The sequence below is a fragment of the Chiloscyllium plagiosum genome, chromosome 2 (assembly GCF_004010195.1).
Source record: "Chiloscyllium plagiosum isolate BGI_BamShark_2017 chromosome 2, ASM401019v2, whole genome shotgun sequence".
NCBI classification, from domain to species: domain Eukaryota; kingdom Metazoa; phylum Chordata; class Chondrichthyes; order Orectolobiformes; family Hemiscylliidae; genus Chiloscyllium; species Chiloscyllium plagiosum.
The window spans coordinates 124,075,542-124,086,615 of record NC_057711.1 but is presented as its reverse complement, the minus strand read 5'-3'; positions in this window follow the sequence as shown (position 1 = coordinate 124,086,615).

The window sequence follows — 11,074 nt, the reverse complement described above, 5'->3', positions numbered from 1 at the left end:
GGTATAGTCACAGAAGGCTCCTGCACTAGCTGCCTACCTCTCTTACTTTTCTTGGAGTTAACCCATTTATGTGACTGTATCTGAGACTTTCCCCCCTTCCTATAACTGCCATCCATCACATAATGTTGCTGCTGCAAATTCCTCATTGCTTCTAACTGTCTCTCCAACCGATCAATTTGATCTGATAAGATTCACAACCAACAGCATTTATTGCAGATATAATCCGCAGTAACCTTAAACTCTCTTTAAACTCCTCCATCTGACAAGAAACACATATCACTGTACTAAAGGCCATTTTTGCTCCTTCACAATCTACAGACCCAGAAAATAACAGTCTTCTTCTTCTACCAAATATTGCCCCAGGTTAAGTTAATAGTCATGGCTTATATTTTAAGTTTAATCAAGAGACATATCTCAAAAACCATACAATCAAGAAAGAACCCACTCTACTCACTATTGCAGACTTTCTATAGGTCACACTTAAAAGCAACACACTTATCTGCTTCTGTGCTGTGAACTTCACCCAAACAGTTCCTCCAAGATCAGTTGTGAATTTCACTGTTTGTTCATTTTCCCAGACGCACTCCGATGTCCACCGATACATGAATTCAAACAGCAAAGGCAGTAACTGTGCAGGTTCACTGCTGTGTCAGTTTCTTTCTCTCTCTCTCCTGCACTGACCTCACCATGTGCTTCCTTTGTTTGTTCTTCTCCCTCTTAAAACTGCTGTTGATTCTGAGACATTATCATTTTCGAATGGCAATTTGAGAACCAAGGGAATCAGTATTGGAATTTTTAATGAGGTTAAGACAACTGACAGAGTCATGTGACTTTCGTTTAACTCTTAATGAGATGCTGAGAGACCTTTGGAATGTGGGATTAGTGATGTAACCATACAAAAGCACCTATCAGCTGAAAACCAACTGGACTTAAAACAGACATGAGAACTGGCTTTATCATGGGAAAATGCGCCAAGTAAAGCATACGAGTTGCAGGGTATTCTAATGGAAGTGGACACCTTTGCCATTCTGACTGAGCTTGGGGAGCACCATTTGAGTGAAGGTAATTGCATGGCCTCACGCACAACATACCCTGAACTGAGGGACTCTAGGTCAGCCCGCAGCAAAACCCAAAACAAAGCCAAGCCTCGGCCAAACTAATAAAATTATTTTCAGGATCCAAGCCAGTAAGCCAAAGTAGTTGCTGATAGTATGCAGACTCTGAAATAACTCCACTGAGGCCAGTATACTGTCAACAAGTCACCCTTTATTCACACATGGAGAGTCCTTGAAATTGATCCATCTCCCACTGAGCCAGCTCTGAGTGAGCAGGATACCTGACACTTTTTTTTTGTCTGTCACCAGGCTTCCTGATTGGACCAAATTAACAGCCCCAGTCAGCGAAACCATATTCTATGAAATCCATCTGGTTCACCTCATTTCAGTCATCACATTCCACAGCTTTTGAGTCTGAGGACACAGACCAATAATTTTATTTATAGCTCTCCCCATGCATCACGGCACTGACTCAGGTTCCTCCAACTTTGCCCTTGATATGGCAGTGTGTAATACAGAGTAGCTCACCTCCACACTCAGAGTGTCCTTGAAGAAATTAATTCTCCTACTCAGGCAGCAAAGGCTTTGAGGCAGTGATGTCCGTATTGTCCATCTCAGATTCTGAGGTATCTTCAAGGCTTGACAGAGTAGGAGAACCCTTGGGGCCTGGAACAGTCAGAAAGACAGTCAAGGAACTGGGCATGTTTTGATCCCTCACCGTTTGCAAGTTTGCAACTTTCGTATGGTCCACGTGCTTGTTCAGGATGGTTGCACATACCTGAACATCACATCTCACTGGGCCTGACCTTGCAACAACCAGACCTATTACTCATGCAGGGCCAATTGCATGGTTCCTGCAACAATCTTGGTGCCCTGAAGTAAACTGCCTCTCTTGCTTAGCAGAGTCTTTGTCCAGCATTACTGAAGCCGTTTCACATACAATAGGCTGAACATTGAGTACCAATGACTTGGTACTCTCCTAAAGGAAAGAGGTGCCCAGCTAAAACCCATATCAATGTTAGATCCCTGTGACAAAATGTTCTGCAAGTCTGCAGCATCCCAAATATATTCACAATTCCCCATGAAAAGAGCCTGATCCATGGAAAGGAAGATGATTAACAAACCAGGTTTCTGGGAATGATGGTGAAGGTATCAAACCTATTAACTACTGTTTCAGTTTTCCCAGAGCAGGATCATGTGAAACAGGTCAGGATGAATCACATGGGCCAGCAAGCTGCTAAGGATGCACACAGCCCTGGCAAAGATCTTGCAGACCGTGCTAAGAAGGGAGACCAAGCACCAGTTGAGTGGAGCTCAATCCTCGCAGGTAGCTGAAAAATAACAAACCCAGTTAAACAACACTGTCAGTCCATCACATCTCAGAGGCTTGCCCCTCGAGAGCCACTGCAAGCTACTGGTCTGCCAGGCAAAACAGAACACTGAGTTGCTCAAAACCTTTCAAGCCAATCCTGTGGGTTATTAATATGTTGTTGGGTGGGCTCAGCCTAATCAACATTGCCTAGCTCAGCCTCCAGAATGCCTGACCTTCTGGCAAAGGATTGCATCAAACTGAATATATCATCCAACCATCTACTGTGCACGGTCTCTCTTTGTTGGCAGCAAGTACACATTCGACACGGGGAGATGTTTCACTCTCCCCAGGGGTGAACTTCCACTAGCTGCGTGCAATGATTAGGGCAGGTTCCATGATGGACACCAATTTCTCTTCCATTCAGGGACATCTGGGTCAACACTGCTTCTGAAGGAAGGAGCGTGGATGGAGGGAGACCTTCATATCTGCCAAGGTCTCAGGTTTCATATCCTCACTTTCTTTTGGGATCACAGGTGGGATGTGAAAGTTCAACCAAAGAGGGAGCATCGTGTCTAGCTCAGATATGGTCACAAAATCACACAAGGATCAATTATAGACTGGATCACACTGTCTGGGTGTTTAATACCAGTGCCAACAAAACACCTACACACAGTTAAACACAATATAACCTAGCTTACAGAAAAGGACAGGATATCCAAACAGGTGCATGTTTTAGATTCTGTCAGTTTCCTGTCAGATGATTTTGGTAAAAATTACAAATTATATGGCATTTTCACCACAAAGTGTGGTGCCACACTTTGGGAATATTGTTTATGCAGGAATGAGATGTACAAAGCCAAAATTCAAGAAACCTCTGAATTGGCCTCTCTATGAACTCAGCTTGTGTTTAATAAAAAGGAATTAGACTTTTCAGTCTTAAGAGACAAACAATTGTGCTTTGGTACAAAATGATACATGCCATAGAGACAATTGCCAGGTAGGAGAAAAGACTGAACAGTTTCCAATTTCACTGTCATACAGTCAGCATCTCTTGACTGGACGAGGTCACTCATTCCAAAGCTTTGTAGCATAATAACTCCATCAGAATACTCTCATTTCTAAGTCAGTTACTTCTGTACTGGCTTGGCCACTTCCATCAGACAGATGACAGCCATATGCTCAAGTGCCTTCTGTACAATGAACCAATTGTCGCTTCATGATCTCCCTGGAACCCATGCCTCTGATACAAGGACACATACAAGTCAAATCTGAAGATATCAGATGCTAACACTGACAGATGGGAACTTTGGAGCTGAGTATCTGGATGGGTATTGGATGTAGTGAATGGAAATGGAAAACTCGGCTGTCCGAAAAGAGGGACGACAGAAACAGAGACCAGCAAATTGTGAACTTTCTCAGCGCAATAACTTCCTTCACATCATTTGCAGGAGAAGCTGCCATGCCAGAAAGGGGCTCCTAAGTTCCTAAGGAAATCCTTAACACTGAGTTACCCCCACAGCACAATTCATCATTTCACAAGATGGAAGACTGCCAGTAAGCAGTTGCCTTCCAAGCATATCATTGGATTTGCTGACCAACCACGCATTATAACAAATGATCAAGTTTCATTTTAACAAGTGTATTTTTATGTGCTGGTTAATCCACATTTCCTGTTTTAAGACAAGTTGAAAGTCAAGTTGAACTCAAATTGTGCTTTTCTTAGAACATTGCCTCATTTTCACAGCACACCACAACCTCTGACTTACTAAGATGCAATACTGTACAAGATTCATTTTGAGATGTAAAATATATCTAAATATATTGATGTAAAGCATGACAGGGGCATGAATGGTCCCAAGTTTGGATGGTAGAACAATAGCTTGAATGTCTGAAGCTTGCACTTTGTAACCGACTCCAGGACCATGTATTAACAAAGAGACAGTGCCACCACCCACTTGACTGCACCATCATTGACCGTCACTTTCCAGCAAGATGGCAGCAGATTAGGACGCTCCATCTGGAGCTCCTCTGCTCCACCTGCTCTTTTTCTTTCATCCTTTTTTTCTCTGTTTTTAGCAGTCACTGAGCAGTGCGAGGAAAAATGAGTCCAGGGGCAGCATGAAGAAAGTGAGCCCTGGAGCAGTGCAAATGGAAGTGAGTCCCAGTGCAGCACAAGAGGAAGTGAGTCGCAGTGCAACATGAGGGGAAGCTAATTCCAGTGCAGCGCGAGGGGAATGAGTCTCAGTGCAACACAAGGGGAATGAGTCCCAGTGCAGCATGGAGGGAAGTGGGCCCCAGTGCAGCATGAGGGTAAGTGAACTCCAGTGCAGCGCGAGGGGAAGCAAGTCCCAGTGCAGCACGAGGAGAAGTGAGTACCAGTGCAGAGTAAGGGGAAGTGACTCCCAGTGCAACACGAGGGGAAGTGACTCCCAGTGCAGCGCGATGGGAAGTGAGTCCAGTGCAGTGTGAAGGGAAATGAGCCCCAGTGCGGCGTGAGGGGAAGTTAGTTCCAGTGCAGTGCGTAGGGAAGCCAATCCGAGTACAAAGTGAGGGGAAGCGAGTCCCAGTGCAGCGTGAGGGGAAGCGAGTCCCGGTGCAGCATGAGGGGAAGTGAGTACCAGTGCAGCGTGAGGGGAAGCGAGTCCCAGTGCAGCGTGAGGGGAAGTGAGTACCAGTGCAGAGTGAGGGGAAGTGGCTCCCAGTGCAGCGTGAGGGGAAGCGAGTCCCAGTGCAGAGTGAGGGGAAGTGAGTACCAGTGCAGCGTGAAGGGAAGCGAGTCCCAGTGCAGCGTGAGGGGAAGTGAGTCCCAGTGCAGCATGAAGGGAAGTGAGCCCCAGTGCAGCGTGAGGGGAAGTGAGTACCAGTGCAGCGTGAAGGGAAGCGAGTCCCAGTGCAGCGTGAGGGGAAATGAGTACCAGTGCAGCGTGAGGGGAAGTAAGTACCAGTGCAGCGTGAGGGGAAGTGAGCCCCAGTGCGGCGCGAGGGGAAGTTAGTTCCAGTGCAGTGCGTAGGGAAGCCAATCCGAGTACAAAGTGAGGGGAATTGAGTCCCAGTGCAGCGTGAGGGGAAGCGAGTCCCAGTGCAGCGTGAGGGGAAGCGAGTCCCAGTGCAAAGTGAGGGGAAGTGGCTCCCAGTGCAGCGCGATGGGAAGTGAGTCCCAGTGCAGCATGAAGGGAAGTGAGTTCCAGTGCAGCGTGAGGGGAAGTGAGTTCCAGTGCAGTATGAAGGGAAGCCAATCCGAGTACAAAGTGAGGGGAATTGAGCCCCAGTGCAGCGTGAGGGGAAGTGAGTCCCAGTGCAGCATGAAGGCAAGCAAGTCCCAGTGCAGTGCGAGGGGAAGCGAGTCCCAATCCAGTGTGTGTAGAAGTGAGTCCCAGTGCAGCGCGAGGGGAAGTGAGTCCCAGTGCAGCATGAAGGCAAGCAAGTCCCAGTGCAGTGCGAGGGGAAGCGAGTCCCAATGCAGTGTGTGTAGAAGTGAGTCCCAGTGCAGCGTGAGGGGCAGTGAGTTCCAGTGCAGTGTGAAGGGAAGCCCAATCCGAGTGCAAAGTGAGAGGAATTGAGCCCCAGTGCAGCGTGAGGGGAATTGAGTCCCAGTGCAGCATGAGGAGAAGTGAGCCCCAGTGCTGCACGAGAGGCGGTGAGTTCCTGTGCAGTGCGAGGGGAAGTGAGTCCCATAACATCGCGAAGGGCAGTGAGTCCCATAACATCGCAAAGGGCAGTGAATCCCAGTGCAGCGCGAGGGTAAGTGAGTCCCAGTGCAGTGCGAGGTGAAGCATGTCCCAGTGAGAGATAATATTCCTGGAAATAGTGCAGGGAAATTATTTGGGTTGAACTGAGACATAAGAAAGAAACAATCCCCTTATTGGGTATGTATTATAGACCCCCTAATAATCAGCAGGAAATTGAGAAACAAACTTGTCAGGAGTTTTCAGTTATCTGTTAGATTAATGTTAGATTAGATTAGTTTAGATTCCCTACAGTGTGGAATCAGGCCCTTCGGCCCAACAAGTCAACACCAACCCTGCTAAAAGTAACCCGTCCAGACTCAATTTCGCTCTGACTAATGCACCTAACACTATGGGCAATTTAACATGGCTAATTCACCTGACCTGGTGATGGTTGGAGATTTAAAATTTCTAAACATAGACTGGGACTGCTGTAGTGTTAAGGGTTTAGATGGAGAAGAATTTGTGAAGTGTGTACAAGAACATTTTCTGATTCAGTATGTGGAACTCACTGGAGAGGGTGCAAAACTTGACCTACACTTGGGAAATAAGGCAGGGCAGGTGACAGAGAGGGTCAGTGGGGGAACGCTTTGGGGCCAGTGACCATAATTCTATTAGTTTCAAAATAGTGATGGAAAAGGATAGACCAGATCTAAAAGTTGAAGTTCTAAACTGGAGGAAGGCTAATTTTGACAGTATTGGGCAAGAATTCTCAAAAGTTGATTGGGGGCAGATGTTCATATGTAAAGGGAGGGCTGGAAAATGAGAAGCCTTCAGAAATAAGATAATTAGAGTCCAGAAAAAGTATATTCCTACTTGGGTGAAAGGAAAGACTGATAGATGTAGGGAATTCTGGATGCCTAAAGAAATTGAGGGTTTGGTTAAGAAAAAGAAGGAAGCATATGTCAGGTATAGACAGGATAGATCGAGTGAATCCTTAGAAGAGTAAAAAGGCAATAGGTGTATACTTAAGAGGGAAATCAGGAGGGCAAAAAAGGGACATGAGATAGCTTTGGCAAATAGATTTAAGGAGAATCCAAAGAGTTTTTGCAAATACATTAAGGACAAACGAGCAACTAGAGAGAGAATAGGGCCCCTCAAAGATCAACAAGGTGGCCATTGTGTGGAGTTGCAGGAGATGGGGGAGATACTAAACAAGTATTTTGCATCAGTGTTTACTGTGGAAAAGGACATGGAAGATATAGGATGCAGTGAAATAGATGGTGACATCTTGAAAAATGTCCATTTTATAGAGAAGGAAGTGCTGCATGTCTTGAAACACTTAAAACTGGATAACTCCCCAGGATCTGATCAGATGTACCCTCGAACTCTGAGGGAAGCTAAGGAAGTGATTGCTGGGCCTCTTGCTGAGATATTTGCATCATCAGTAGTCACAGGTGAGGTACCGGAAGACTGTAGGTTGGCTAATGTGGGTGCTACCGTTTAAGAAAGATGGTAAGGACAAGCCAGGGAACAATGGATCAGTGAGCCTGACCTCGGTGGTGGGCAAGTTGTTGGAGGGAATCCTGAGGGACAGGATGTACATGTATTTGGAAAGGCAAGGACTGATTAGGACAGTCAACATGGCTTTGTGCATGGGAAATCCTGTCTCATAAGTTTAATTGAGTACTTTGGAGAAGTAACAAAGAGGATTGATGAGGGCAGAGCAGTATATGTGATCTATATGGACTTCAGTAAGGCGTTCGACAAGGTTCCCCATGGGAGACTGATTAACAAGGTTAGATCACATGGAATAAAGAGAAATAGCCATCTGGATACAGAATCGGCTCAAAGGTAGAAGACAGAGAGTGATGTTGGAGGGTTGTTTTTCAAAATGGAGACTTGTGACCAGTGGAGTGCCACAAGGATCAGTGCTGGGTCCATTACTTTTCGTCACTTATCAAAATGATTTGTATGTGAGTATAAGAGGTATAGTTAGTAAGTTTGCAGATGACACCAAAATTGGAGGTGTAGTGGACAGTGAAGAAGGTTACCTCAGATTACAACGCAATCTTATTCAGATGGGCCAATGGGCTGAGACGTGGCAGATAAAATAACACTGCTGGCTGTAAAAGGCCAGAGGTGGCCATTAATGGGTTACTTAAAGGCCTCAGTTATCCTAGGATTTGGTCAACTACCTAATTCATCCAAAGCTGGCATAATACCATGAGAAGTATGAAGATAACAGGCATGGTATCTCTCCAACAGACCCTCCCCCACCCCAACCTGCAACCCCCCCCCCCCCCCCCACCCCCAACAGACCATAACCTCTCGGTCATCCCCAGACTGGCAGTCTGCTCCTAGTGGAGGTGTAAATTTCTGGCTCAGGACTTGGTCAAAATAGCTAAAGCTGACGTTTAGCGCAGTACTCTGCCCTGTCAGTGATTGTGTCCTTTTGTGAAGAACATTAAACTAAAGTCCTGTTAGCTTGTTCAGACTTATGGAAAGATTCCCATGACATATTCTAAAGAATAGCAATGATGTCCTGGCCAATATCTGTCCTGCATTCAACATTAAAAATGCAGCTTCTCCAGTCACTATTATGGTTTGTCTGTGAGAGCTATGCATATATTGACTGCAATATCTCATACTGAAGCTGTAACTACACTTACAAACAAAAGTACTTAATTGGTTTTAAAGCACTTAGAGATGTCTGGCGGGCATGATAGGCATTGTTTAAAAGCAAGCCTTCTTTTCCTTTATAAATAACACAACTTCACTTAATTAGCGTAACTTTGTGTCCAATTGTCATTACATTCTCGTGACTACTGAACAGTGCACTATCCAATTTTATGCTGAGTAACATCGAGAAAATCTTTGAGACAGTCACACTTCAAGTTTCTGATTTCAGATGTCATACTTCAAAATGTAAGTTATATTTAAAAGGTCAATTATATCACGCTGAGGTTAACTAGATTAATTGCTGCCATTGTGAAAAGCTACAGATTGAATTTGAGCCAAAACTATACAAGCATCTGGCAATCTGCAAGCGGTCTGTCACCAAAGCAATTAACCTGTCTTTGACTTTAGGATGTTTACAGCAATATGATTTTACAGCCTAAGAGGGATTGGCCAATCTTAGTTTCAGCTCATGGAGAGGATAATACATTGCTTGTGACATGTTACGGCACTCGTATTACATAGCACTATAAGATGAAAGGAAATATTTGCACTGATACTGTGTCTTTTGCAGCTTTAGGACACCCCAAACCATTTGAAGTGTGGTCACTGTAGAAATTATGGCAATTCTAAGATAAAAGATAAGGTATTCTGTTTTAACAATATTGGTTTAAGGATAATTATTAATCTGAGCATAATTCCCTCAGTATAATAAATAATACCTTTAGACCTTATGTATTCACCTTAGGCAGAAGACAGGCATCAGTTTAACATCTCATCCAGCTTTGTTGTAATGTCCAAGGGAAAAGGAGAGCATGCAATTATGGGAAGTGAGCACCAGCATTTATTGCTCATCCTTAATTGCCATTGTGGGCTGGTGAGCTGCTTTATTGAACCACTGCCATTAATGTGGTAAATCCATAACCAGAGTGCTGTTCAGAAGGGACTTGCAAGATTTTGACCTAGCAGAAGTAAAGAAGCAGTGTTGTACACTATTTCAGAGTCAGAATGATGTGTATCTTCATGGGGAACTTGAAGGTGACAACATTCCCATACATCTGCGACCTTCCGAATGCTAGTTGGTAAATTACATGGGATTGGAAGGTACTTGATGAGTTGCTGCAGGGCATCTTGTAACTGGTGCATACTGTATTGCTGTATGACAGCGGCAGAAGGAGCGACTGTTCAAGGTGGTGAATCGAGTGGCAATCAAGTGGACAACTTTATCTAACTGATATGGACATTCTTTAATGGTGTTAAAGTTGCATTCATCCAGGCAAGTGGAAAGCCAGGAGGTATGTTACTTGCCACAGAATTCCCAGCCTATGACTAGGTCTTGTGGCTGCAGTATTTTTATGGCTGACCCACTTTAGTTTCTGGCTAATTGTACCCTTCAAGATGCTAATAGTGTGGGGTATTCAGTGATCATTCGTCAAGGGAAAATGGTTTGATTCTCTCTTAGTGGAGATTATCATGGTCTGGCATCTGTGTGACACAAATGTTACTTAGCCCTTATCAGCCAAGCATGAATGTCATCCAGGTCTTACTGCATATGGACACAGACAGTTTTATTATCTGAAGAATTGTTGATGATGCTGAAAGTTGCACTTTTTTTTCAGAAATCATCCTTACTCTGACCTTATGATGGAAGGAGTGCCATTAATGAACCATCTGAATGTGGTTGGGTCTGGGGCACTCCTCTGCGGAATATCTTCAGCGTTGTTCTAAGACTGTGATGATTGGTATCCATCAGCCATAACAATCTCTGTGCTGGATATGACTCCGATTAACAGATACTTTTCTACCTGGTTACTACAGACTCCAGTTTTTCTCAGTCTCTTTGATGCAAACTCAATCAAATGCTGATTTACAATCGTCAAAACATTGAGAATTGGAGCAGAAATTAGGTCATTTGACTGTTCTGGTGTGTTCCGATATTCCATATGATCATAGCTGATCATTCAACTCAGTGCCCTTTTCCCACTTCCTCCCCTTCTTTTAATCCCTTTGACCCTTTTAACTACATCTAACTTCATCTTGAAAACATTCAGTGTTTTGATTTCAGACATTTCCTAGAGCAGAGAATTCCATAGGTTCACCATTCTCTGGCTGGAGAAATTTCTCCTCATCCCAGTCCTGAATGGCTTATGCCATATCCTTTGACTGTGATTCCTGGTCCTGGACTACCTGGTCATTGGGAACATTCTTTCTGCATTTCCCTAACTAGTCCTGTTAGAATTATATAGACTTCTATCAATCCTCCCTCACTCTTCTGAACTCCAGTGAACATAATCTTAACCAATCCAGTTTCTTTCCATATGTCATTCTTGCCATCCTAGGAACCATTGTAGTAAATTTGTGGG